Consider the following 25,276-nt stretch of genomic DNA (forward strand, 5'->3'; position numbering starts at 1 on the left):
AAAGTAAATGAAATAAACACAACAAAGAATGCTTCAAAGAGATTTCATGTTATGGTAAAAGTATAGACATATAATCATTTACCGAGACGTGACGTAATAGCACTGAATCCAAACATACATACATGACCTGAAGTTTCTAGCATTGTATAAATATAATGCAAAAATGCTGTTATGAAACAAAAGTACGGATCTACAATCGAGACACCTTGATGCCAAAGTTTTAACCCAAAATTTACATCGCAGCATGTAAGTTTTGCAACGTAGCACTAAGTTTCACTTCGTAGCGTCAGTGCTACGGCGTAGAACTAAAAGTACATACGCTATATACTCAAGTACTTGTTTCATTAACAAAACTCGTAACTTCTTTTTATATTGAATTTTTTAAATAAAGAACTCCTCTTTTGGATGAAGTCACAAATCTCTAAATTGACTCCTTGGTGGCTATTGACGTGAAAAATACGTCATACGTGTCTAGTGTAAGAACGAGGCATTAGCAAAGTTGAGACTTTGGGAGAATCTTAAATGTGGTCGATGTAAAATGTACCTTGTGACCTGAACCTTTGACTTCCTAGTTCACAGCATAAATATAGAATAAAGTTTTAAACGTCTTACGCCATGACCAAAGCTATGGGCACACTATCTAAAATTTACTCAATATTGATGATACTTATTGAAATTTTTGTATTATACATCTAACCATCGCTTATATATATAATTGTTTTTGCTGTTAAGATCAAATACAACGGTATCAATATTTATAATATTTAAAAAAAGCTACTTCATCTTTTTCTCATTTTGACGAGAAGTTATACCAATCGATAACATTAAGCGTACCCTAAAAGTTTAGTAAATGATAATAGTTTGAAACAGGCGTAAATAAATCAAATTCTATTTGACAAAAAATTAAAGGAAATTTGTGATTTTTTCTAAAGAATAAATATTTACAACAAAAGCTTAAATTAAAGCTTTAAGCTCTGTAAGGGCATACATTATGTCACTTACGTTTCTCCTCCATAAAAGTACCATCTTTAGACGTTTACATAGCAACGAGAAATCTTGGAGAAATGAAGTATATTAAAGCATTCTGACAGAAGTTTCCACAAAGTAATTATCCAGTGACGCGTATACGCCTACAGCAAATCAAAATTGTTTGTCGAGTAAACATAATTTACTGAGTTTAAGGGTGAAATTGGCAGTATTTTGAAATCTTGATTGTTATTCTTAAACTATATTATTACAAATGAATTCTCGTCACTTATTTTTATTAGCATTTTATGTATATGTACATCTAACTTTTTGCTCATCATCATCATCATCAATTTGTTTACAGTTGATCAAGTACTACTTCACCATCGCACTTTATCCAGAGCTTCCCGCGTCCAATTTCGAACCCCTATTGAAGCCTCGGTATACCGGGTTTTCTTTTCTTTTCGTTTCCACCGGTTTGTGGGCTTCTGGGGTTCTGTCCTGCGATATTCGGTGCACACTTTCCCGCAACTTGAGCCAGATGAACTTTATGAATTGGACATTGTTGGTGTCATCATGTTATTGTCATATTACATATATAAATAATAATATATACATATTGTCCTTCATTGTAGCGAATAGGCCAAACACCGTCGACTCGTATCTCTTGCTAAGGGGCCAGGTTTCATAACCATAAAAGAGCACTGGTCGCAGCAGAGTTTTATACAGAACAATATCTGTTTTTTTTTTATTTATCATAAAAGTTGTCAAATATAAAATTTTATTTCTAAAATAATTGCTTACAATTTGTAGGATACCTAAGCATGGTAATCAAATCACAAGTAATATTTATTTAAATTCAAATGAAATATGTAGGCGTATCTCCTTTTCCTAAGTGTCTAATGAATTCTTATATGTTTCGTTGTCAATGTGAATGACCCTTGTTTAAAGGACTTGAGGAAGACGTACACAAAGGAAGGGTTCTTATAGAAGATATGTTTCCAAACAACACTCATGTTCTTAGCGATTAGGTTTCTTGGGTAGTAACTGTTCTCTAATACTTCTACTATCTTCCCTATCAACTGAAATTTCCCATTTTTGTGTCATTTCATTTTACCAAATAAATAGCGTAAAAATGAAAAACGTGTTAGCTTGATCAAACTGTGAATATTTGGGTAATGGAAATGTATATATAAATCCGTAATCAGTGGAAAATGCACGTTAATATATAAGTAAAAAATATATTGAATGGATGTACAACATTTTACATAAATATGTGTGTGATGTTTTGTTAAATAACTACGTTTGTGACATATTAATATCTTTCATTTTATATACAGAAATATTGTCGTACTTTTCACCCTTGGCGCGTTGACAGTACCTTGTAGAGGAATCACACCCACACAGTTATGGAATGCGTGGCTGTGGTTTCCCAACTTCGCCAAAATAAAATCCCGGAACGGTAAGGTCGTTTCGTTTAGCATGAGAATTTCCCAGGAAACTTCTGGAAGGAGCTGGGTTGGTTTATGCCAGTGACGTTTATACTTTCTAATGTTTATGTACATTGTAATCGTGATGTAAAGTTTTTTAACTATTCTTGTAAAATATGTGATGTTTTAATAAGTATATGAAACATTAATATCAGTTCTATGAGGCCTTGTTAATACAAATGAGGTATATTCTTATACTTATATTAATTATGGTACAGGTGATCACGTTAAAATCAACTTATTATTATTGTTTAAGCAGTGTTGGCCCAACGTGTGACTGTAAACTCTGGGGTCGTAAGTTTGATCCCCGGCAGTGCACTAATATCTGAATTTAACACCCGATCAAACAGTTAAGAAATACATCGTGAGAAAACCGACCAAAAGTGTTTCAGACACAGAAGGTTCATTACCTACCTATTCGAACAGATGAACAGGCAGACAAAGTTGTAGCGCCATTAGTATATATATTATTGTTTAATAGTTTTGCACCACGCCAGCCTAATATATCAAAGTATGTAATACTCTCAAGCATACACGTGGAGATAAAATCACGCACGTATCACGTAGGCGCAATACGTGCGTATTTGATTATAAAATATCTATCGCTTAATATAAATTGTACTACATATCTTCGAAGTATCGAATAGTACCAATAAACGCGCTTGACTGGAGTGACTTCACCTCGAAAATTGGTTTATTTGAATGAAAAAGTCATGCGACAGCCCTCGTCAATCTATAATTCGTAGATTTGTATCCGGGATTGTAGCAATAGACTATCTCTATTGTATTTAATTAATAAAGAATGTAATGTGAAAAGATTTATTGGAATTTTTTTTTTATTTATTTCTTTTCCTTATTTCCTATTTTTATAGTTAAAGTAAAAACTTAAAACTTAAACCTTTTTATAACTAATTATACATAATGCAATTGTGAATTCAGCCAGTGTGCAACTATATATCCGTCTCACAAAGAATAATATTTAGGGTGCGCAAGACAGGTGTAAACGGTGCTTTGATTAAATTCGTAGGCGCCCAAAACACTGCCAGAAATTGCGACCGCTTACCACGCCGAGTGTTATTTGGCACACGCAGATTCATGCTCTCCAACATTTCCGCATTATACATTTTAACCTCTAAGGACCTTAAAAATTGATGTGATATCCCTCCTGCCGCTAACTCGTTGTCTCCTACCATACCATACAATATATTAATATATATACGACTTCTCCGCTATATTCTCAATGTAACAGTTGACTATTCAAATATGACTTAACATCGACATGTTTGTTTAAAAGTTTCTTCATGAATGGTTGAGAAGCAGCAAGTTCAAACTTTATGCTTTAATTTAACCCAGGATCCTCTGTAAACCATGTTCATTTCTTTTATTTTCACAATACGTTAAAGAAATGTTTGTACAACTTATCATTTAGTTTTTTTTTTTTTTTTTTTTTTTTTTTTTTTTTTTTTTTATTTAGCAAGGCTTCGTATTGATAGTAATATTTGTGTGGAGTGTCGAGAACATATCGGTGACGTATATTTTCTTTCTTGATACCAATATGACTACACCTCCTTTCTGAATTCCTTACAATTACTACATGTTCCGTTTCCGACTAAAATCGGCCTTTTTCTTTATGCTTTATTATATTAAAATGTTGAATTCTTTCATAAACAATAAAAATATTAAGATTTAATGTGTTTATCTATATTTTGTTTTTTACTAGCTTATCCCTTTCCTTTTGATGTCTTTGTTTATTTTTCCTCGCGTGTAGTTTCCCTACCTTTTACTTAACTAGCTTTTAAGTTAATTATTGGTATAAAAAATTGTTTTCTTTATATATTTTTAACCAAGCAAAGGAAAAGCTATATTTATAACTAATTAGAAATATAAATGAATTGAATATCAATAAGACAATGAACAGTAAATTTTTCTTAGCGTATAAAAAAGCTAGTAAAGCAATTTTTAAACCATCTATATAGGGCATTGTCACTTTTACTTAAATATCAAATGTTTGACTTTGTAATTATACATGCTGTTATACGCTTTGTTTGAAAATGCTTCACGAATTCAATAATTTTATAGCCTATTAAAAGCCAACGCTCGTGAAACAGATCCAGTCATTTTGGCCGGGTTCAAATTACGTGCGAAGTATTTTCAAGTGAATTTTGTAATGAAATGCTCGCGTCTTTCTTTATACATAGGGTTATCATTGTATTGTTATTTATTTTAAAACTTTTATCTCTCCGAGTTGGTAATCTGTAAATCCTATTTGCCACCACCGGTTATACATTGGATGATCCGGTGTAATTTGTTTACCTACATATATTTGTCTCATATCTCCATACAACATTTTAAATAGGCCAAATAGATCAAACCTCTACTACGGTTATAAAACACATATTTCTGAAAACATGTAAATTGTGTATGAAATTTTTTACTGGTACAGTATCGTATTCCGTGTTTTGATTTATTTATTATTTATGTATACCATAAACCTTCCGTGAATATTTAAATGGTCCGTTCAGACTTCTACAAATATTTTAAGATCTTTAGCTGAATCGGCCTAGTTATTTGCAACTTCGAGTTCGAGTTAAATATATATAGATATAAGTACCAAGTATTTGCTAGCTGTGTGTGACCGTATGTTCTATTACAGTCATCTATCTATGTGATTAGGCTATAACAGTTGTAAAATAAAAAACCTTTATTTTTTAAATTAAGTTTTATTTAAATGTCAATTAGCAGACGTCTCGTTTGTCGACTTCAAATAAGAACAAGAAAATTACAAGAATTGTCTTCTTAATTTTATAGTATTATAGTATTTTATAAAGGGTGGTTGTCTCAAGAAATGAAGGAAGAATAAATTTTTAAACACTGAAAAATACTGTCTATAACAGAATACGCAAATGTCTTCTAGTCGGGCGCTTTTTTCGAGAGATGATAATTTTTTTAAGGATGACGTACTAACCCGAGCGGTAACGCAAGTACAGCTTAGTACATCGAGAACAAACAACGTATATGGTGAGAACGTGGAAGTTTTTGCTACTGCGGCTAATACATTGGATAGAACCAGTCAGTTATTAGAGACAGACAGACAGCCTAACGTTAACTAACATAAAAAGTTGATAAATTACTTCTATATGCATTTTTCGCGTTCGTAAGCAAGACAACGGTTACATTTATACAAACCACAGCGGTTTTGGTCTTACATATTACTATTTTATATTATTATTCTGTATTTAAAGAAATGTAAGAGTGTAGGTTCATATAATGTAGTAAGTAATTATACACAAGAACGTATTAAATAAATGAGCAAATAAAATACGCCTAATCTTACTTTCGTGTTTTAATATCATTTGCGATAAGGTAAAACGCTATTTCCTGATTTTAAAAGTTTATTATTAAAAAAAATACACATTAAGGGATAATTTCTAGTGTTTACTATTACAGAAAAAAACTAAATCAGCCTAACTCACCTTGTTAACATTAGTATCTGTCAATTTTCATTAAAGTATAATGATGGTTAATGGTGACTGTAGTTACTTACTTTACTTATCAAACTAATTTCTTTATTAATCGTCCTGGAATTTTTTTTGGTCAATGTTCAGAAATTTGGTCTACCTTTTAAGTATATACCAACATGGAACCTTTAACTATGGTACCCCGGAGACTTTTTAGTTTTTCGGAACAATTTTTTTAAGGTTGTTGTGTGCGCTTTATATGGAGAAAATTCTCTCCATATAAAGCGCAAAGCTCAAGTCATAAGTTTTTAATTATCAAATAAAAATAGGGGTGAAATTAAAAAGATTTTATTATGTATTTTTGAATGCTGTATCATAAAAAGGATGAAAATAGATGTTGTACAAAATTTCACGAGCATTAGTTGAGCCATTTCGGACCAGTTTAATTACTAACACCGTGACACCAGAATTTTATACATTTGATTTGACAGTAAGAGACAAAACATTATTTGAATTAAAAGAGAAATATAAACCTGATTTATTTTTAACGAATAATTTCGATAAATTTTTACCAAATAGTTTAAAACAAATCATTTTATATATATCCTATTTTTGCTATAACTTTGTATTAATACAATGAAAAACTTGAAAATATAAAACTTAAACTAAAAACAATTTAAACAAAACAGGAAAACATAAACCCTAAATCTTCAACTATAACTAATTATGAATGATGCAATTGTGCAACTAAATATCGGTCTTATTTCTATTATTCATAATCTATACTCAAAGTATTGTTAAGGGCAAGTTTATGAAATGGTGATTTTCTAGAATGTTCATTGTGAAATTAAAAACCTTATTCTACTAGTATATGATTCCCTTAGCATACAATTTAAGGTGTTGACTCTTAAATTTTATATTTAATTTATACCAACCCTATTTTGACCTTTGTACCGGCGAGTGGCGAGTGTTTCACGTTTAATGCGATTTTTTGCTGTTCATGAATCCAGCAAAATTTAAAATAAACCGTACGTGTTGACAAAAAGTCCATACAGTATGCAATTTCACCTGGATATACTGGATGCGACAATTTTTTTAAATTAAATTTTATGTAATTGTATTTATTTACTGAACACACATGAACCTCTCTTATTATGTAAAAACTTTCGTGTACTTGCAAACCTTCCGTTTAGAGTTGTATGTGTTTTTCTACTGCTTTGTACCAACCTGTAGTTTACTTGACATGTTTCGATTTACAGATGTCACTATTAAATCGCATCGGCGTTATGAAGCTTCAGCGATTATAGGTTAGATAAAATTTACTTAATATATCAAACTACTATCTGCCGAAGTTGAAACGAACGTACGTGAAGTTGAGTACTAAAATATTTGATTGCAAAGATCTATCTGGATGACTTTTTATTTTATGGCAGGCTCCGTAAGTACTGCAAAATGCAGGTTTAAAATTTGTATTAGATGCATTGATATTTTTTCCCGAAACTTGAACCATCTTCGAAATTGGGTATGAATTTTAGAAATTATATATAAAAGATCTATTTAAGGCAACCCTAAAAAGTTTGAAGGGAAATTCGAAAGTTTTTATATTAAGTCCTTATTATTAGGTAGTTGTTAAATTTAAATTCTTGTACAAATAAAACAAATCAATTTTTACAGCAAATACCGCACAACTTGCAGTAAGAACCAAAAATGAATTTTCTCTTAAGATAATGTCTATGTACATTACAGTAAAATAAAACAAAATAAGAATCAAATCAAAATGTATCGTTGTATCTTCTACGTAAATTATATGAAATGCCTTAAAATGAGTTTCTATACTAGTCAAAGCAATTACGGCAGGTTAAATATAGAGATCGTTAATCAAATTGTAATCTAGATATGCATTATGAATATAAATCCAATCATAAATCAGCATTTTTGTATGTCCGCTTAAATCTAGAAATATAAATCCGCGCTATCTCTCCCATACAAGCTGTCGGAAATTTAATTAGATAAACGTAATTATACCTCACGACCGTCGCATTCATTGTGACCACTGTATATGAGTTCAAAAGTACCCTTACTATATGGGGATAAGAGTTAATTTATTATCATTTTTGTAAAAATATAATTATTATTTTGTGTATTATGGGGTATTGCTATGTATTTAAATTTGAAACATTTTTAAAGTTTACCCCATTCGCCAAATCGTCGTAATAATTTGATACAAAAAAAATCAGTGATGAGCCGCAGATTTCTGAATCTATTTCATGATCATATTTAAATCTAATAGGCAAGTAGGTGATCAGTCTTCTGACACACACAACATGTCAGTTTCCTCACGATGTTTTCCTTCACCGTTCGAGCAAATGTTAAATGCGCACATAGAAAGAAAGTTCATTGTTGCACAACCAGGGATCGAGTCTACAAACTCAGGTATGAGAGTCGCAAGTTGAAGCCACTAGGCCAACACTGCTCAACAATAAACTATGATGCAATATCACAAAAATTAAAACGAGTGTTATGCTATAATCACATATATACCTATAACTCTAATACGTAAATATGGTATAGTAAAACGTATTAAAGCCCATTTTTGTCCAAGTCGGCGTAGACAACTTCAAGTGACAACAGCTATAATAAAACTTTTAACGGTCTAAAAATGGAATTATAATGTACTAAACTTGATTGATGACACTTTAAAAACGTAATTTTAGCCTAAATTAAATTATGGGGACATAAATCTCCGCGAGATAAATAAATTTTCATTATAGCGTGACAAATTTTTCACCGAAAATCCGTTGCGCGCATGTCCCAAACATATCCGACTTAAATCCAGTCGGTTCTAATAGGTGCTACGAAGCGCGCGTGGGATCGTACTACGCCGCTACGCTTGCAAAGTTCTACGAAGTTTTGTGCCCGTACTTACGATGTGTAGTTGTTATAAGTGATTCTTTTGTGGATTGTTAGAGGTAAGTAGCAGCTACAATTATATTCGGATATTTAATTAATTTTGGTTTGTTCGTCTTATAAGTAAGATCATAACTAATAGAACAAAGTTGTAGGTGAATAACAATGTTTAATCTAGTGAGGCGAAGGGATAACTAAATAAATAAATTCCAGATCAAATCTTTTCTAAGTTTATTACATAACCAGGCCTTATGTAGCAACGTAAAACCATATAACCTATGCCTTCATTGCAGATTTTTAAGTATCTGTATAAGTATCTATATAATAAATACCAAGTGCCCCAGTATAAAATGTCAATGCATAGCTTACGTACACATACCAATTCAAAAACCATAAAATAAGTGAGTCAAATTGAATAGTAAATACTTTAGATAAAAGCTATGTCATCATGAAGTGAAATATTCTTCAAAAGAGTTTAGATACTGAAGAATATATATTATTAATATTAACTATTTTTCGTATTTACAGTTCTTATTCAAATTATGACTTTAAAATACATATATATATATATTTTCTTTCATAATAATCCTCCGATAATATTGTTAATTAAATATTACTTTAGTAGCAATTTGTATGAATGACGTTAAATTCTGTATTGATGTAAATTCTTATTTCTCCCTTTTTATTTTGTAGATACTAAACGGTAGTTGTTATATTTAGTTTAAACAAACCAAATGGATTATGTAAACTTATTTATACGTGTTTTTTACCCATAACTGATCGAAATATTTTATAGTTAGTTATTAAATAGTTAGTCTTTATATAGCTTTAATAGCAATTGCCAATTATTTTAGTCTCCTGGAAATCATAGGAGTTAGAAGTAAAAGAGAGAGAGAGAGAGAGTATTTCAATTACAATTTTGTATATAGAAACACATTAATATTATCAGTAAAGTGTTTCACATTAGTCATACCCATATATTTAAATCTAAGCCCGCAAAAGTAAATCTTACAACTGGTTTTTATTACTGAATCTAAATTATAAATATATTACTTTTCTCTATTTCTTTTTTACCTGTAATGGCCCTTAGAATAATTTTGAGTAATGAATTATATTACAATAACGTAATTTCTACTATTCTAGAAAATTTAATTTTATCTTTTTGAGCAGCGTTGGCCTAGTAGTTTCTGCGTACGTCTCAGATCCCTTAGGTCGTAAGTTCGATTCCCAGTTGTGCACCATAGACTTTCTTTCTATGTGCGCATTTAATACTTGCTCGTACCGTGAAAGAAAACATCGTGAGGAATGCGTCTTAGACCCAACATGTCGACGGCGTGTGTCAACACAGGAGGCAAGTAGGTGTGTGACACCTACTTATGCCGATTTATATTGATTTATTTAAGCTAAGATATAATTGATAATATTCCAATTGGGTTTAACCAATTAATTTCTTCTTCTTCAAGTGCCTCTCCATTACTGGAGGTTGGCCGTCAGTTTCCTGAAACGCGTCTCGTTTAACTGATTACATATAAGTAATAAACTACCTAATGCAATAACATTCTCACAATCTCTCAGCAGTATAAGTGAAGTTATGTTTGAAGAAGTATTAGGTTACTTATAGATCAAACATCAGCTTGGCTGTTCTCATAAAAATTTGGATACGTTCGCTTTGATAGTTTGCCAATCATATAACAAGCGAGCCAAAAGCAAAAACTCTAAAGGCTTTGGAGCGTAACTGCTTGATCAATGCATCATTAAATTATATTCAGAGAATTCTTTTGTTGATGAAAGTCATGGTAAATATAAACTTTTTCATTTAGTAACAATTTTGTTCGCTTACCCTCAAAATGCATTAGGGTTTTCCACGTAGGAAGATATCGTCTAATAATTCATGTTACATTAAGCTACGTGCCTGCCTATATCTTAAATTTTCATACAATATTCGCTTCCTGTTCATATTTGCATGTGACTTTAAACTGAAGTAGTCTTGTGGTAAAATTTAACACAAATATTTGAAATATAATATTTTATATTGAATTGTAAGACGTTTGATATTAATTTAAAATATGGGATTTGAATTTCGAAGATGTTTCACTATATGGAAAAAGGGAAACCTTGGAAGTAAGATTGTTTGTACACTTTTGTTTTGACGAGTAGAATGGAAACTATTTCTAATATTATATTATTTTTATATTCTCTATCTATCTATCTTTTTGTATTCTTTTCTTTATGACATTTTATGAGTAAACGGTTATATAGTTTTGTTATAGCTTATTATAATGCAGGGATGATAGTGTTTGTTAAAGATATTTCATGCTTTGAAGCTTTCATTTATTAGTTTAGCGTCCGGCTTTAGAAGTGTCCGTCATTTATACAATGGAATTAGATCGTATATTGTATAATTATTAATATAGACTATTTGGCTTGAATGAATTATCTAATATTTTGTTTTTATTTTTAATTAACTTGTGTTTTCTTGTAATGTACGTACTTGTATACTACTTTAAGAAGTTAAGAACCAAGTAATATCTCGAAGCACCCAATTTCATTTGCATTTTTAGATGACTAGATGTTGTCTGGACTAAGGATAAATTAAATAAAATAACATATGCACATGAATACAAATTCTGTATAGGAACGATGTGTTTTTGTCTTTGATTCCTCTGCTAAAACGTGTTCATATAAAATCTATATTGCTATTTCTTATATATTTAGACAAGAACAAGGATATGGTACAACAATAAAATGTCTGTGTACGAAGTTAACGAACAAAGGCGGTATGACAGCGTATACTAGCTAGGTTGCTTTTTTTCACTTCAACAATACACTTTATACATACAAATAGCAACCTATTGTCTAACATATTTAATACATGCATAACGCCATCAGTTAATGAGATAATAATAAAATCGATATGAACAATCTAGAAACGTTTCTCTCATATGAAAACTACCTAATAAAAACAACATTATACTTTGCTGGGAAATGAGATAGTTTTTGTCAGTCAGTGTATTTAAGTTTTTTTCTGAGAATGACTCCATATTATTGTAGTTAAAGATATCGTTTTATATTTTAGAACACACCTAGTACTTAAATTTATTATATCGTTACCGTCTGGTTTTTTTAATGGCATTATTGTGTTATATAAAATATGAGAAAATTCGAAAAACATATTCTATATTCACTACAGCTGAGTGATTTGCTAATTAAAATCCAAATCACATAGAACACACCATACTTTAAAAATAAGTAAATACTTCATTCAATTATAAAGGTACCAGATAAAAAAACAAATATTGTTTGAAAGAGAATTTAAGTGAGGGCCGGCGGTGAATACTAAAAAATGTATTTAAATACTCTTATTAAATTTTTACAATAATTAAGAACTTAACTAAACAATTGAGTCGGCCCGATAATTATCTATATTATACACTTAATACTACTTGAGATTTGACTGGTCCGATGTTAGGTATTCAGTCAAAAGCTCCTTATTTTAAATATAGAATTGACCGGTCAGATGAGAGTTATCCGATCAAAGCTGCTGGTATCTGTTGTCCGTCTGTATGCTGGTGTTGCGTTAGAAGGGTACGGGTATTGGTTATGGGTGGAAAAGGGAGTGCAATGGATATGTAACAGAGTAAATCATTATTATAAAGAAGCAAACAGAGCTCGTGAACACAACAAACTGCGAGTATTACTTGAAAAATGCGAGAAATCCTTCAAAAACTCACCATTATCTAAACACTTCGGATTGGAGAAACTCCGGGAAGATTTAGTTATTTTTCAAGTAGTAAATTTGGCGGAATAGACGTTCCCGTCTTACAATGAACGTTTATCAGAGATTACGCGCCTCGCGATCGTTGCACCGGAAAATGGAGCAGCCTTTTTGAAAGTGGAAATAGGAATTGTGTAGCCGAATAGGATTAATTAGATAATATAGCTCGTAGCGTTTCTGTTGAGCGCTTTGTTCCCTATTTGAACAGTGAAATAAACATATTTGGTATATGTGCCGAAACAGTTATGAATATTTTACAGTTGACGTAATACGTTTTGTATTGTTGCAATATAGAAATGCAAATGTAACATAATTTTATATGCTGAATATTGAGTGAGAAAGATCAAGGAGCTGAAATGCAAGTATAGACAATATTTATTTTATATTTACCAATAAGGAAAAAATACAAAATATATGCAAGTAGTCTGATGTGTCTTAAATTATTTCACACATAAGATTTCTCTGTAAAAGTATGAACACAACTAGAAAATATAAAATAAATCATTAATAGACTCGAGAATTTTAACACCGCAATTTATATTTTATTAAATTACTTTTTTTACGGATTATTTGATATCGTGGACTATCTCGTCTCGCAAAAGGCAAAGGATCGATGCCTTTGAGATGTTGTGCTGGCATCATTATATCAATCCTGAACCTACTCCGCATACGGACTCGCATGTCCATACCATATACCTACAGAAAATTGTATCTTATTTTTGCCACTCAATGCGCAGAGCCGATAAAACTTGGAGAAGATACTCATCGTCCTCAAAACTACAGACTGTTATACAAGGTTTCACCATTAATGGTTGCCTTGTGTACTCTATATATTACTTGTTAACCGCTTCTCTTTCATCTGTTCAACATAATTAAAGATAATAGAAAAAAATTAACTATATTCGATACGCGTGTCTAAGAGCAATAAATTGGTCTACCTAAAACGGGCGTGTAGCACTTCAGAATCGAGGTGTTACCTAATTTATATTGAGAGTAATTATCATAAGTGCTATTTTTATATACTTAATACATAGAAAATAATGTAAAATCCTAATAATATTCGTATAGTATTTTAGTGAAACAAGTGGCAAAGGTATTTTAATCAAGTGCTAACTGTCAATCATGGGAAAGGAGAAGTTCTTGATTAATACAGAGTACATTTCGTATAATTCTATTCTTGTTGCGTTGAGTGACAAGTGTAGACACGGCAACTAAATACACAATTAGTATTAGAAACATAAATTTATTACTAAGAAAATTGGACTGTAAGTACTAGAGATATAATTTTTGTACGTGTTAAGTGTATGTGTATTTGTGTTGTATGACGTACACCAAGCTTTTATTCTTAATAATTACGAATTTTGCCCGCATATTTGGAACAAAATGGACCTCAAAAAGGTTTAGAGCCACGTCGTTTCATTTCCGTTTTAGTATTAATCATTTAACAGATACCAAATATATAGTCTCGTCTGCCAATAATTAATTTGAATATATAAAATGCTTATTCAAAAAGCTAAAGCCTGTAAATACAGGGGTCTAGGCTCTGAATATGATTTTGTCCCATTCGGTGTCGAGACCCTTGGTCCGTGGGGTCCTAGCGCGTTAAGGCTTTTTAGGTAATTATCAAAAAGATTAGTCGACATCACAGGAGAACGAAGAGCTTGCAGCTACCTCGCACAAAGAATTAGTCTAGCTATTCAAAGGAACGCTGCGAGTATCTTCGGAACCTTGCCTAAAGGGACTCCTTTTAATAATATTTTTTTAATAAATTTTAAATTTTAAGGTTAGTTATTAGGTTTATTAGGTATATTTTTATGTATTATGTTATTTGTTTTGAATAAATTAAATTATATTTTATTGTATTACATTACATATTTAAAGAGTGGTTTTATGTATATTCATTATATATTAAATATTTAATTATAACAAATGCTTATTTGTCTAGAATATTTAGATACAGCTTATAAAGTTTCCATTAACGCATAATTTAAAACATATTAACTAAATTGACGTAAAACATTTTTCTACGGGCCTTTGTAGTCTACTCTTCAGATATTACATATGAAAATAGTAAAAGATCTGAACATGGCTATGTCAAACAGAAAATCTGACATTATCAAATTAGAGCCGCCCGCTACAAGTGTAATTGACGTGGAATCCCAATTGATCTCAAGAGTGAACTGTAATTTACTTACCTTTTTGGAACAAAGAAACTAGTACTTTATAATATGAGTGTACGCTATAATTTGCTACAGCCATTAAATTCTTTGTAAGCTTTATCATAAAAGAATGAAAGCCAGAATATGAAATTTCAATAAGTTTTTTAAGTAATAACTAATTAATTCCTCGACTGCTGGATTTCACCCGTAAACTAGCATTATTCGCAATAAAAAATAAACATATGTTGACTTTAGGTATAGGACTCCTAATAATGAATATTTATTATCATAAATTAAATGGATATTGAAAGTTTGAAAAAGTATAACCAATCCATATTTAAACTATTAAATTTCGAAAACATTTCAGAAGTCATCAATATAATGTTTTAAAGGGGCCTTTGTCGATTTTGCATAGAAAATGTACAATATTTTAGCGTAGCAAAATATTCAAAAGCTATCCACTTCGCTACAAAATATGTATGAATTTACAAGTTTAAACTGAAGCTTTTTATTTATAAAACTATGAGTGATGACCCTTGCAGCTTTAACAAAAACATCGTGAATACAGCATTCAACAATCATATGTCCAAGATTGCCTTTTTTGACTGCGTGAGGGACCGCTGAGCCGGCGTACTAGCATAACGTCTAAAGGCCCGTTCACACATGGGAGTCCGTTTTACTGGAACGTTTTCAACGGATACGTCATAAATTTATGCTCTGTTTACACTTATGCACCGTACTTTCAAAGGATCCGTTATTACTGGATAAGTGTGAACAGAAAACTCGCAGTATACCGCCGCTATTCTACAAGGATGGAAGCCTGCCACGCACACAGTTATCTATCCGTTAAAATTCTACGTATCCGTATATAACGGAACGATATTTTTTACTGTATACAGAATACTGTGCCATGTATAAAGCCGTTCATACAACTACATACGCCATCGCAGAAAAAAAACGTAGGTATACGATAAAACGGAACAGTAAAACGGAGATATGTGTGAACCGGCCGTAAGCTAGGTAAAAGCTAGTTTTCTACCAACGCTTTGACAATCTGAACTAAGGATTCATTCGAAGAGGTGATGCCTCCGTGCCGTACTCACATAATTGATGATCAAATCCCACGCCAATGTATTCCTACATTACATGATAATTGCGCTTCAACTAATCACAGCGGGAGTGTAAGCGTTCACTTCCAAGTTAAAAACCGCACAACCACTATCTACTAAGTTGTTCTATTCAAGTCGTATTCTTCATTGCTGAAGTAAGCCGGTCAACTTTAATACCACTCCACTTCGTAGCTGTTATAGGGCTCCCTAAGAGTCGTTACGTGGTCACACCAGCGTCCTTTTGCCACCTAGCCGCCAACAATCATCTTGTACAGGTTAGCGACAGGCGTTATGACTGACATAAGTCATCTATAGGATCATCTATATGATTATTTTATTTATTATTCCGTTATTATTCAAGTTTTTGTCACATAACTTTTTCGCCAGAAGATGTAGATAATGTAAATAACTAACAACAATATATGAAACGCCATATACTAGTTCATAACATTAAGTTTTCATGTTCATAGTTCGTAAATAATTCATGCTTCAGATGTAATCTCCACGTACAAAAGACAAATAGTGGTATTATGAAGGAACTTAGGGCTGCGGGCGGTTTGCAAGTAACAAATGTTAAATCGCTGTAAACCACTTACAAGGTTACATACAATTGTGTTTATAAGTTCCGCCCTTATTTGGCTATATATGCTTGGAGATGGCTTCAATAGGTATGGACCTATTGTGAAAGGTACACGGTCTACACGTCATATAATTATCCCATCAATGTATACAAAATTTTGTAAAAACTTCTTTCAAAAAAGTAACTCTATGTGATTTTATTGCCCTTTTTTCTCTATATAAATTTTTTTTGAATATTGACATTAAAAGTCCCCCTTTTATAACCTCATTGAAAAAAATGATTTGACTTGAAAACTATTTTATGAAGTGTTCTTTAGTTATCATCAAATTTATGTTATTAGATTGTACATAAGTCAGTATATTTCTGTACATTTTGTTGTTGATGTTCATTAATATTTTGCATTAATATATTGTTCGTGTGGTCCCGAAAATACATTTTGTAGGATGGTTAATTTCATCACACATGCTTTTTGAAAGCAGGTATTTCAGAATATTACGGAATAAAATAAATAAATAAGTGGCTCTACAACCTCTTTAGGTCTTGGCCTCAGATTTCTGAATCTGTTTCATGATCATTTTTAAATCTAAATAGGCAAGTATGTCGGTTTCCTCACGATGTTTTCCTTCACCGTTCGAGCAAATGTTAAATGCGCACATAGAAAGAAAGTCTATTGGTGCACAGCCCGGGATCGAACCTACGATCTCAGGTATGAGAGTCGCACGCTGAAGCCACTAGGCCAACACTGCTCTCCAAGGAATAATCTTTTTTAAATAAAATAATTAAGTATTACTTTCGAGATATAAATTTTCCTTTTTAAAGTAACAATTTCAATGATTATAAATGAATCTTAAAGCGTTTGATATCCAAGTATTTTCTAGATTAAAAATGCGCGTTAAATTTGTAAAATTAAATTCTCACACGGAGTAATAGATCTTTCGTGAGGTCAAGAATAAATCTTATCCGCCTACGGTTGCATAAAATTCGTTATATCCCAAACATTAATCTCTTAAGCAATTGTGTTTAAACTCGCCACTTCCTTCCGGTAATAAATCAAGTTAGTATACATTGCTGACAGCTTCTTTGTTTAGGTTAACAATTGTTGAAATTTGAATGTATCACTATAATATTTTATGCGGGATTAGGACAGATAAGACGAGGTTTTGCTGATTATAATAAATTAGGATATTCGTTATTTGAATTATACAGACAGGATGTGAGTCAGATGTGATGTCAGACTTTTAAAATCGGCATGCTCGCAAAAGGCTTTCTCAAAAGAAAGAGAAAAAAGAAGAAAAAGAAAAAAAAATCTTTTTTAGACTTAAGGTCCTTCAAGAAAAGAGCGTACCAGTTCTTAAAATGCAGACAACGCACTTGCGATTAACATCAGTGAGACTTCTACCCATTTGTCTCCCTGTAACATAAAAACTTAATAGAAAGTTATATGATACTTGAATACTTTGCATCTATTAGATTACCTTATCCTTTGGTCCAGATGTACGAATCGTTACACATCAGTGACTTGAACGTGATCTGAACAAGCAACATTCTAATCTGAAGTCGGAAGGCGAGACAAATAACTTTAGTGTCTTTTTAGATACACTAGCGACCTGCTATGAGTGTTACGTGAGTGTGTGTGCTGTGTGTTGTAAAGCAGTTTTTTGGTTATTGTAATATTTGAACCATACCTTGAAAAATTTTGTATATAAAATGTCCCCATGAATCATTTATTTACTGCTCGATTCCGCATAGTGGGTGTTAAGCTTATTGCCAAAGGACGTCGGAAGTGTGATGTCGAGAGCTTGATAATAAATACTTGAATCTCATATTATTATCCGAAAATAGAAACTTTAAAAAAGATTCAACAAAGGAGACTTAGATTTCCTTCTTTATAATTTTACACTACCACGCAAAATCCTACTAATGAGACTAATATTTAAAGCAAAGAAGAATTTAAATTTATACAAATACGTAAGTATAAGTTGTTATAGACTGTTTGATAGAAATGCAGAATTGTCGGCGTTCAGAACATTGTGCATATGATCGGTGCATTAGCGAGCTTTTCCGACCTTTGACCTAAAAGTTCTTGGAATGAGCCATCGACTTTAGTACAATGTTACACTCTGCAACGCGTGTTTCATTACAAGGTACCTTTAAATATGTGGATTAGGTACTTCTCTAGTAAGAATACATGTATTGTTTGAAACTGTTTAATAAATTTTGTTTAACAACTATTAATTTCATAAATATGTCTTCACTAATGAATTATTTTTTACATTTCATTTAATGTCCCGTAAATGTAAAATGAATATAGAATATATTAATAAAAATAATAAATTAATTTTAAAGAACTAATACTCATCTTAATTTAATATAGAATTGAAGTCATAGCATAAGTGATGACAATAATGTGAAAATAAAATAAAAAAATAAAAAAAATAACTTTGTAAGTAATCATTTACGTAAAGCACTTTTTCAAAACGAAATCTTATTAAAAATATTCCCATAAATTCTACACATAGGCTGGACGTGAAGGCATTACGACGTCATATATCATTCATTTCTTATACCGATCCCACACTTTTATTAAAATACTGGCTGTCGGGTATGATAGTTTTCTCTTATGGTTTTTCGTAACAGCCTTAAATAGTGAGATACGTTTCAAATCTGAGGCAGAATACACCTTAATATGAGAGAGTTTTCAAAGACTTATTTTTAAAATCATTTATTATTACTCTACGCAACTAATCGTGGTTCTTAGTAATAGGAAATTTTTATAACCAATAATTGGGAACTGTTTTTGATATTTGAATTGCTATATTATTCTTATCGTCTACACATCTATTCCTTTGGTCATATTTTATTTACAACTTTTGCTATCGCCAATCACTTTGGGTGTTGCAAAGTTGGTACATGTCGTATGAGAGTTTATAGAGGCACTATTTTATAATCTACTAGCTGTCCTGGCAAAGTCGTTTTGCCATGTGTATCATTTATATTAAAAAATAGGGGTTGATAGTAGAGAGTTAAAAAATTAGGGTTGTATGTATTTATAAATGCTTTATCATAAAAAAAATAAAAATTAATTTCTAAAATTGAAAAAAAAAATAGGGGTGGATTACCCTTAACATTTAGGGGGATGAAAGATAGATGCTGTCCGATTCTCAGACCTACCCAATATGCACACAAAATTTCATTAGAATCGGGAAAGCCGTTTCGGCGGAGTTTAACCACAAACACCGCGACACGAGAATTTTATATATAAGATTTCAATGAGAACAAAGTGATCGTCATGACTTATTGTTAATTATTTATGACTTTTCTTCTAATACACCCGGTACTTTAGTACTAATTAATTTATTACAACTTTGAAACAGCCTGAATTCACTACCCTCCCAATTAAAATACGCAAACCAAAAACATTCATAAAATCTTGATCTACTCTCGCACCAGTTAAGGTACAGTTTATGTGACAAATCGTAACATCTGTATATAATGAGATGGCCTTCGTTTTAATTAAGTAATACAATATAATGAAACTCGTAAACAAGGGTGCGACATTACTGTAGTGCTTTGTATGTAAATACAGGACCAAATAAACAGAACGTTGCATCTTTTGGGCGGATATTGTATTCGATGTTACTGGTACGTTAGACAACTTCAATATTGTTAGGTTTATATTGGATTTTATACATCTTGATTTTCAATATACTCGCATTGTTTAATTTGGACAGAACAATATAAAAATATGACAAATGAAGTATATAAAAGTGCATACGATATGACTCTTTTAGAATTACTTCACACATGAAAATCTTTACTAAGTTGATTGTTATAAGCTCCGGTTTAAGTAATACTTTTAGTATAGTGAGTATGGATGCTCACAATACAAACGGCTGACGGAATCAGTTAACATCAATGAGCCTTGCCCATTTGTCGTTCAATAAGTTAAACCGAACTAAAACATTTTAAATTAATTTGCTCAAACCTTCGAATTCCACCTCTTCGGCTTCGGGAATAAACCGATAAAAGCTTTTTATTATAAAGCATTTTATTCTTAGGAGCGTCTGTTATTCGTAGAAAAAGTGTAGTGCATTTGCACAGCGTTTAGAACATGCCATTACTCGTTCAAAGAGCGTCTTACGTTTATGGAAATATAATGATAGACGTAAGTATTTCTTTCATAAATAAATATATTTTTTTAACATCAAGGGAAAATAATATCAAACTTTGCCATAGCGGATATAAATGCAAATTTATTACATTATTTTCATAACACGACGTTTCGAGTGCTTTTCCGCAATCCTGGTCAGCCGATCTGTCACGTCAATTTGACAGACAATTAGCTGTTTCTAATAAAAGAGGTTATATAAATCAGTAGGATTTTATAACTAAACTCTTCGGTTACTCCAGTATCTGCTGTCAGATAGGAATTTAATAAATAAGACCTACTGAAAATGAAGAAAGAACAAACAATATTGCACTGGAAATAGTTCTACTTTATTCATTGAAAAATTACCAAATTTAATGTGTTTAAAAAGTTAGTTCAGCATCTTAAATATAGTTTTTTTTTCTCTATATCATATTGCATCTTAATGAACAAAAAAAATATACTACAGTCATAGTTATTAAATTGTTCTCAATAATATTTTTTTGAGTTAGTGTCCATTAATTTTATTTAAATTGTTTATATCATTATTTATTTTTTTTGAAATGCATTATAAAGTTGGCATGGGCTCAGTGGCGGCGTCCATGCGTCGGGTTGTCTCCCTAAACAATGCCGATATATAGGGCCGATGGCTGGCCATGGGTCATACTCGTGAACGGAAATGATTCCCTTTACCCCTTGGGTCATAGCAGTAAACTGTACATCTATCGGTAAAAATACCGTAAAACATTTAGTGCATCTGTGTGGGACTTATGTATGGTTAAAAAAAATATATTAACAACAAAAAATTGAAGGTGGTACAAGTTGTCAATATCTACGTTATTTTATCTCTCACAAGTTCACTCGCTTACGTGTAGACTACGCTTTTAGGCAGCCTGTGTCAGCTGTTTGAAGATGCATTCACGGAAAAATTTTAAAATGCTTTTAAAGTAGCTGGAAAAATGTTGAAGCTTCCTTTGTACAGGGAAACTGCTTGTTAGCTATGTTGTTCCATATTTTGCGACATACGAGTTGACATCTGTTTGGTTCAAGTGTTGGGCCACTTGGCAACGTGTTGCGGCTTTGAGTCTTGTGCAAATTAGTGTGACCCACTTATTTCTAATTGGTAAAAATATTTGTTACGTCACTTAACGTGGTTTTGGTATCATGTCAAGTTATTAATATTTGTAATACTAAATTAAAGGATTATTGGCCTTTTTGCTCAGTGGATTCTATGTGCGTTTCTCCTAGTGAAGTGAATCTGAACATAGACAATATCTGCCTTGTTTTGGGCATTCTAACTTGTGGAAACTTGTCGGCTTTTAATTGGCCATGACCTGAACCTTCTTTTAAGATTATTAAGGATATTCGTCTATAAGACGTTATTTATAGAACCATTTCAAAACTAGTTGTTTATTATTAGTACATATGAGAAATAATGTAATTTTTATAGTTAAATCAATACATAGTGTTAAGAATATTTTAAGATAAAACGTAGAAAATACGTAATGGCGTTTTCATATAGGAGAATGAAACTAGTATTGCAATATTTTAAATAACTTAAAACCGTGTGTGCAAACAAGATGAGGTAGAACTAGTTGATGAATAGCACCAGAATAGCGTGCAAAGTCGGTGAGATTCAAATAATACCTACGATCAGTATGTAAATATTATCACTAAGTACAGCTGTGTTTAAATCATAACATATTCAAATTAATACGATTGTTTAGTTTATATGTCGTATAATACTTAAATAACTCGACGATAATAATGCCTTGTAGCACACCAACCTATCAAACAAAATTGCTGCAATCGACTTTTGACTTTAAAACTAGTCAAGCCTATTTATAAGTATAATTGATATCAAATAAATTACTGTAATGTGCTTAGTGCGCGTACCTTAGAATCAGAGCTATCGTCTTCATCAAATAACTGCTTTCGTAGCCAACGTAAATAAAGGTAAATTGCTATGGAGATCGTATAACTTTACGATCATTAATAAACAGAGGAGGTAAAATTATTTCTAGTATAAATAAAGCTTTTTTTTGATTACTTAGAAGATTATTTTGCGACTCTCAACCCTCATAAGTTGGTAGGTTCGAACTCCGGCTCATATTTAACATTGAGTTTAAAACGGTTCCAAATGTTTTCCTACATATTTTCATCACTCGGCAATGGTGTACCATGTAATAACGACGTGGTATCGTTTTCTTTTACTCCATAGAAATTAATTAAATCACCATGATCACAAACGCCATTATAAGTAAAAAAAAAACTTTATCTAAATTAGAATTATATTAATAATTCACTGGAATCTGTGACGATATCATTTACATCATGCATGTAATATTATTAGTGATTTACATTTTATGAGTCTTGGTCCATGCACCATTATATTAAGTATTACACGTATATAGGTCACATATAAGTCGTTTTATCAAATTTACCACCATTTCTGTATTATAGCGGGTAGGTGTAAAATAAAACTACTTTAACAAAACTGCACCTGACTCATAGTTAGGAAGAATAATGATCACAGAAAAAGGGGTATTTCAAAATAGATTGAATACGTTCAATTGAACTGACATGCTTAATGAATGAACTATCGGACGGAATAAATTGATGTACAGTTAATTTATATATCGACAACTTGTGTTATCCATTATATACTTGAGAATTAATGGGTATATGACCAAATTATTTACAAACGTAGTTTTTGGTATCGTAATAAATCTTAATATATATAAATTACGTGTCACGGTGTTTGTCCGCGATGGACTCCTAAACTACCGAACCAATATGAATTATATTTGTATACCGTGTGTAGTTTTATCTAACTAAAGAGATAGGATAGCTTACATCTCAATTTATACCCGCGATATTATTTTATTGCAAATATTTGTTTATTATTTAAAACAATTCTAACAGATGACGCTGTGTTAAAAGTACTAACGTTGCACATAAGCTATCTACCTTTCACACAAGTTCTCCTACCGTTTCCCTTGAATAGTTTACTACTATGTTATATGTATAACAAAAACCTTAGCCACGGCAACGCTTGGCCGAGTCTAGTATACGTATAAAACAAGGTTACACAATATTGTTTCAGCTCAGAGATTTATTAATGCTGCCACATATATTCTATACCTACAGATTATTTTTATCTCCACTAAGCAGGGGGTATAAATTGAGATGTTAGCTATCCTATCTTTTAAGTTAGATCAAACTTCACATGGTCCAAATTTTTTTTATAGAACAAGGGGCAAACGGGCAGGAGTCCATTGCGGCCAAAAAAAGTGACACGTGATTTATATATATTAAGATATATAAAGAAATATTCACGTTTATACTTTTATTTATTTATTAAATATGTAGTGTACCGTACCGTATATAGGAAACATACATAGATTTTGAATTTGTGTTAAAGAAGGAGTTCAGCTATTTAAAAAAACCTGCCATAAAATACTACTGTCCCACAAAACAATGATGTGCCTTTGACAACTTGAAACAACGATACTTCGCCCAATTATTAGTGCTGCATAATAATATTGGTGTCGCTAAACCATAAATGACCCCTCAAATAACGAATATCCTAATTAAATTATCTAAAACATATTTTATGTTGGTATAAATTTACAATGGCTTGGCAGCCAACTAAAGTCGTTAAAATACGGTTGATGAAAATCTGGCCCCAAAGCTCGTCACATAATATAAAGCTCAACACATACTAGCTGTGAGATGTGTCAATTCGTTAAACTCTCTTATATAATCTGTAGTTTTATTTTAGAGTTATCTTCAAGCGGACTTGCTTAATTAATCCGAAAATGTAACGTACAGCTAAATCCGACTGAGTAATGAATACACGAACCGCACGGGGCATTGACGAATTGTATTGAACCTGGTTTTTATATAGATCTGTGCTGAAAACATTTTGCTTTTGAATTCCAAAAACGCGAGTCATTTTGTTAGAACTTCTGAACTGAGCGGCTTAGTTTTATATCTTATTACATAAGTTCATTTTGCTATACAATGCCAGATTAATTATATATTGTGGTGTTTTTGTAGCTTGATACAGCCTTGTTTTTATTATATATCATTGTTCAAAATGGAATGCCTTACAAAGCAATTAATGTCATCTGTGGTAATCCCGAACATTACAAGTAATGTATCTAAACTTGTGATTGTAAATATTTTAAAGTTATACAATGTACGAGTGTACAATAAATCACCTTAAAATTATAAAAATGTCAAAATTTTACATTTTTCATTCTAGTGAGGTGACACTTTAACACCGGAAATATACCGATTAGGCCTGCCAACTTATTGGAAATAAAAGACAACATATATAACATGCCAGGGTAAATTCTACAACATTAAATGCAAGCCGCAAATTGTATATAAAAATTTAGAACAAACATTGCTTCATATTCAAACAATCAAATACAAAAACAAACTAAGTAACATAGTATTTACGGAGAACGGTTAAAACAGGGAAAAGTTCAACAGAATATCAATATTAGTATAACTCTGGTATCTGGAAACTTACACTGAATTATCACTTTTTACTGTGCAATTGGATTTTCCCTAATATATTCTATAGGCAGAAGCTGCTCTTAAGTGGCTTAATTAAATTTAGATCTCTATCCAATTCTAATTAAGTTTACTTGATAAAAACTTATTGCAGACTG

Source organism: Pieris rapae, chromosome 19 (genome assembly GCF_905147795.1).
Source record: "Pieris rapae chromosome 19, ilPieRapa1.1, whole genome shotgun sequence".
Lineage (NCBI taxonomy): Eukaryota > Metazoa > Arthropoda > Insecta > Lepidoptera > Pieridae > Pieris > Pieris rapae.